The sequence below is a fragment of the Pangasianodon hypophthalmus genome, chromosome 26 (genome assembly GCF_027358585.1).
Source record: "Pangasianodon hypophthalmus isolate fPanHyp1 chromosome 26, fPanHyp1.pri, whole genome shotgun sequence".
NCBI lineage: Eukaryota > Metazoa > Chordata > Actinopteri > Siluriformes > Pangasiidae > Pangasianodon > Pangasianodon hypophthalmus.
Window position 1 is genome coordinate 7,871,696 of NC_069735.1, and position 6,139 is coordinate 7,877,834.

The window sequence follows — 6,139 nt, forward strand, 5'->3', positions numbered from 1 at the left end:
GGCGCGGGGGGGTTGGGGGGTTGGGGGGTACTGTCTGGGGGACATGGTGGTGGTAGCATCATGTTGAAAGTTACCCTTGGCCTCTCTGTTGCTTCTTCTCTGAGTAATGCCCTCTTTACCCGGTCACTGACTTTTGGTAGATGGCCTCCTCTAGGAGTCATGGTTGTGCCATATATTTAAATTTTTACATAATAGACTAAATGGTACTGCATGGGATGTTCGAAGTTTGGGATATGTTTTATGGCCTAACCTTGAACTTTTTTTGACTTGTTTTGATAATCTTCATGACGCTGTTTGTTTAGGTATGTTCTCTAATAAACTCTGGGGTGTTCCAGGAACAGGTGTATTTATATTGAGGACACTTTAATTGTACACAGGTCAGCTCCATTCAAATAATATGTGTCTTCTGATGGTAACTGATTGCACCAGAACTAATTTAGGGGTTTCACAGCAATATTTATGCACGCACAACAATTTTGCTAACTATATTGACTTCCCACCACTTCAATTTTATGGGCTATTTTGTGTAGAATCATGGCACATATTCACAGCTGAGTCCAGTTCCAGGTTGTAACACTACAAAATGTGGAATTGGTCAAGGGGGTGAATACTTATGCTAGCCACTGTAGGTCAGAAACTTACAATCTAAGAATTTACTTTCTAAAATGTACCATTTATATGTGTTCATTTAACCTGATTTCATGATTAATCAAGATTAAAAAGTTGAAATTTTGAAAGTTAATCACTAGATAAAAGCTATACACGGAGAACTGCCCTAAAGCCAGTCTCTTTAAATGGTTTAATACATAAAATCACATAAACCTCTATTCGACACTATGGAGAATACATTTCTTTTAGAATTTTTTTTCTGAATTTCCTCTGAACTTCTATAATTACCTTGATGCTCTAAGAGTTGTGTTCATTTCACTAATGCATGGACAATTTTTTTTTTTCTACAGACCATTGCTTTCTTATTTTACTGTCAGATAAAAAGAAATGGACAAAGCCATTTTGCTGCTATTCAAGGTTTAATATTTGTTAATGCTTTATTAATTTAATGTCCACTTTTTAATATCTCTTGAGTGCTCAACCACGTCCTAGTTTTTATTGCATTAAATATTCCATTACTCCATTTGTTGCCATTTGTACGTCTCTAAATGTGATTCTGCAGTCTTCCTCGAATTAGTATGCAGATGTAAAAGCAGTTATGCAGTATGCAGAGGTATTGAGTCATAATGCAAAAATATATCAGATGAATCATTTTTTATGATGATCTTTTATAAAGAGCAATAAATACCACACTTTATTTACCAGATTAAAACACATTAAAACATCAGGAACAATTGGTAATCTTTTAAAATTAAATTTAATCCTTATATATCACATTGTTTCAGATATTGATAAGAAATTGACTATAGTACAGATACTGTTATCCCTTCATTTTTACAATACGGACCATCAGAATATAATTTAAGCTTGTTTTATTTAAGCACATTTGTTATTTATATGATATTTCCAACATACAGTTGTGTGCAATTAAACAGATTTTCTTCTGATTTTATTTCAATATTTACACTAACTATTGATAAAAAAATGTTCTGGAATTTAATTTATGCTATATATGATGCAAGATGCTAATAGATTTTGTTCCAATAAATATATCTGTCGTTTAAGTTATTACACAAATGATTTATTCCATTTGTGTGTGTTTTTAATTTCTTTAAATAGACATAGTATAATGTTCATCTTGTTTACATTCTATTCTTGGATCTTTCTGCATGCTGAGTTATTTTAGGAGAGAGAGCGAAAGCATGCTGAAGGTGCATATCAGTGCATCGGGAGCTAAATTTGTAGTTAATGTGGTGAGACAAAGCTCTCCGAGGTGTGAGCAATCAATTTGCGGGGGTGTCGCTGGAGACCTTTGGCGTGGCAGTCTTTGACCTGTGAGCTCTTAGACATCTCCCCATGCTGTCATATTAAAGCGCTTACCGCCGGAGAGGTTGTCTTTCCTGTCCGTGCATTCGTTTTACACATCCACCAAGGCCTCATTGAACGACGGGGAAATGCCGTGATCAATAACTGCCTGCTTTAGTTTATGGTTCCAACGCCTGATCCCTACATTCATCCTGTCTCTGTGGCATCATGATTTAACCTGGGTCAAGTAGAGGCCACTTCCACATCGATAAAATATGATTTAACTGTCTTTGGTTAATATAGAACTGAAAGTATGTTCAAATGAAGACGTTAATAGCATAGAGGGGTTGGTGTCTTCGACTTAACAGTATGATACATTTCCTCATATTCCTACATAATTCTATTTTCTTTAAAAGAGCTTGATTTGGATGATGGCAAGTACTGCTAAACCCAGTATTCAATAAAGGAAACCTAAAAATGCTCTTTCTTAGATATTAGATATTGAAAAATTCAAGGAAAAAAATCCTTCACAAAGAATTTCTCACAAAGCGTCACTCTCTCTTTCTGTGTCTCTGATGAAAGGGATTAGAGGAATGTCTTTGAGGGAGTTCCTCTTGTGAAGTTCTCTTTGTGTCCCCCTCCTCTTTGCTAGACTCTGAAAGCTGAGATGCCGTCCCATACTGACTGGATGCATTCAGACCCGACAGTATTCATATGCAAAAAAGCCAGAGTTCGAGATTCCTTGTATGATTATATGCATTGTATAATGATATACATGTATGTGTGAGTTTGTGTGTTTACATTTACATTTACATTTATTGATTTAGCAGACGCTTTTTTATCCAAAGCAACTTACAGGTAAATACGATACTACGCGTCTGTTCTCTTGATGCTTCATTTCAAGGTAAGTATTTTTTTAGAATTAATAAAACAAAAATGGGTCAAATTATATCTCCTCATCTCAGAACATAGTTTTAAGAAAGACCATTTAGGTCCATAACTTTTTATTCCCAGAATGTTTCCAAAGCCACTATATTAGAATAAATGTTGATGTTGGAATTGTTTTATTTGTCAGAACAACCTACAGTGGGAAATGCTATCCCTGTGGATTTAAGAAGTTTCAACCAATGTCATTGATTTTTTTCCACTTTGTCTCCTTTTTTGGCTCTAGAAGAGGATTAAAGGAATGTCGAAATCCCTCTTTTGGATTATGGCACTTCTATTTTTTGGCACAAAAAGACTGGTGAACCATAAAGCAAGGGTCAAGCATCAATACAAATCTGCTGAAGAAGGCACTGAATACCAGTGTTCACTTATGCATGATGTTGCTTACTAGTGTTACTAGTGTTACTAGTGTTACTAGTGTTAACCTCTTTTTGGAAGTTTCAAAAGACAAGGCATCTGAATAAAACAAGCAGTGATGACTGTTCACAGCAATCAGCATTAAAAATGTGGCTAATATTTTTTTATTAATTGATGATCATGGCTTTGTTTCCTAAAAACATGCAAATATATATACATATCTAATTATAGTATATATAGATAATCCAGTATAGATTCCTGAAGCTAAATACCTTATTTTTTAACCAAATCTTAACTTTAAACTTAGCAGTGTAGAATGAAAAAAATAAAATAAAATAAAAAATAAAGAAGAAGAAGAAGAAAAAAAGATTATTGAGTTAGGAAATTTTATTCAGTGTTTTATTCAGAGCTACTGTGAGTGGCCCTGAAAGTTATGTAATAGTAATTCTCAATTCACACTCAGGTGTGTCAGGTCCAAATTGGTGAGAAATTTAATTGCATACATAATAAGCTAGCTCGGAAACCTAAAAAATATCATCATGTCTCAAATTTAGGCGTGAAAGAATTCTAATGGTGACAGGCAGGAGCCGGCAACCAATCAGGGGAGAGAAATAAACAAAACAAACAGCAGTGACTTCACACTGCAAAAGATTATATATATATATATATATATATATATATATATATATATATATATATATATATAAGCATATCTTGAATATAGGCAATATTTCTCTTTATTTCTATTTTTTCTATTTTTATTTCTATTTTTTCTATTTTTCTATTTTTACTCAGTTCAAGAAATTGTCTTATTCTATTGGCAGATAATTTTGCTTCTTTCAAGTGTTTTTTTTCTAGAAAGAAGCAAATGTATTGAGAAATAGCCTTAATGGTATTATGTTTGTTATATAACAATCTGATAATGAGAAATATTAGATAACTTATTCAAGATAGCTTCACCTACTACTGATACAAGCCATTTATTTGTCTGGTGAATGATTTATCCACAATGTGGAATTTGTATCATTACTCAGTTGTCAGAGAACTCATGATAGCTGGCTGGGGAATAACAGGATGTGTTTGTGTTTGACTCTGTATTTTTCTATTTTACAATTGGTTATACAGGACAAGATTGAGTCATCTGGGCTGTCTGCTCCCCTAGTGTGTATAAGTATTGCTCTGTGTTTTTAGCTAGCATGCAAACTGATTTTAACACGACCAGAGAACAAAATACACAGATAAATTGAAAGTAGACTACATGGAGAATAAAGGTAATAAAACGGTAAAATGGTAGTAAAAATACACACACTGGAAGCGACCAGATGTGATAGTTTTGTTCTCTATACTGTATTTTATATAGCTAGCTAGAGTTAGTGGGGTAGTTCACGCCTGTCAGTGTCAGAGATTCACATCATTACTATTTACCTGATAGTGTAGTATTATGTGGTTTGGGATACAACCCTGAAATCTCTCTGAAACAATTCCTTCCTTCCTTTTTGCTATTCAAAAATGTTCCATCCAACCAAATGACATTTTTTGAATGTTATATATATTCATATTATTCATATTATATATATCCAATTTTATATATTTCACATATTTTTTCCAACTAAAAAACCCCACACAATTCAGGAGATGTTGTCATTGGGACAAACGTACATTTATTCGCTCTATCTCTTTCCAACAGACTGCAACAACTGCACGTCTTTTTCAGTCTCTCATTCTTCTACTCAAGAGACAATCTTGCTCCCTGTCTCCTTATCTCCCTTTCTCTCTCTGTGGGGGTCATATAGGATCACAGTAACCTCTAAGGTCAGGGGTGAAAGTGCATTCCACTCCCCCTTACCCTGATAGACATCTTGGCTCACATCCTCCCCTATACGCTATTCTCGGGACGCAGGAGAGCCACGGTTAGCGTGTGCACGTCAAGTCAAGTGACTATGTAAGCTAAATCTGATGAGTTATGTAATGGAGAGTTTTGATCAGGAATGATGGCTTCTGATTATAGTCACATGACATCCATACACTTTTTTACTCATAGTTTGGTGTTCTGGTAAGTAAGGACTGAAAAGATTTTTAAAAATCATCTTATATTACATTCTGTGATCCTTGATCTTAAGAACAACACTTTCACTCTGAGACATCAGTCCTGACCTGAGCATATGTGACAGCTGTTCACCTTTGACCCTGACACTTAGAGGTGTCAGGGTTAGTTAGCAAGAGCTGCCTGTCAGTCAGCACATTGTTCACGTCTATCTAACTCAGCCCTGCTGTCACACCTTCCTAAAGAATTTGTAAAATACAGATAAAGATTAAAAAAAGGTGCTTGTATTTTCCTCATAAAGAACTCCACACTGTTTCAAGACTTTTTCCGGACTGATTTTTTTTTTTATTTCACGTCTCTTTTAAGATGTTCTACTTTCTAAAGATCATTATCTGTACCATGAAATGTAATACGCATTAGGGAAGCTGTCTGGAAGAAGGAAATGTCTGAAGATAAGTGTTACTTGGATAACATCCATACTTTTTCTAAAACTTCTGAATTTTCATATTAGTCTAGATGTGAAAATTGTATTCTTTTCCAAATCCGTGAACAAACGCTGTAAGAACGTTAAGATTTGATGTATACTGTGGTGATACTGCTATGGAAATGACTGTTTTAACACAAAGGAGGAACACAAGGGCAAGAAACAAAACATCATTTAAACTTAATTTGTGTTCAATATCAGTACCATGTGTTTGCAACAAAGCACAATATGATTTCTTGTACCTCAGCACTGTCAAATTCTCAAACCTGATTGGTCAGAAGATGATTATTTTCTATAACAGCAGCTCTGACAGTAGTGGTGGCTGTAATTCAAATCACCGGTTTATATTAATGTGCTCATTCCAATACACTGTATCTTATCACTTCTATAGTTAG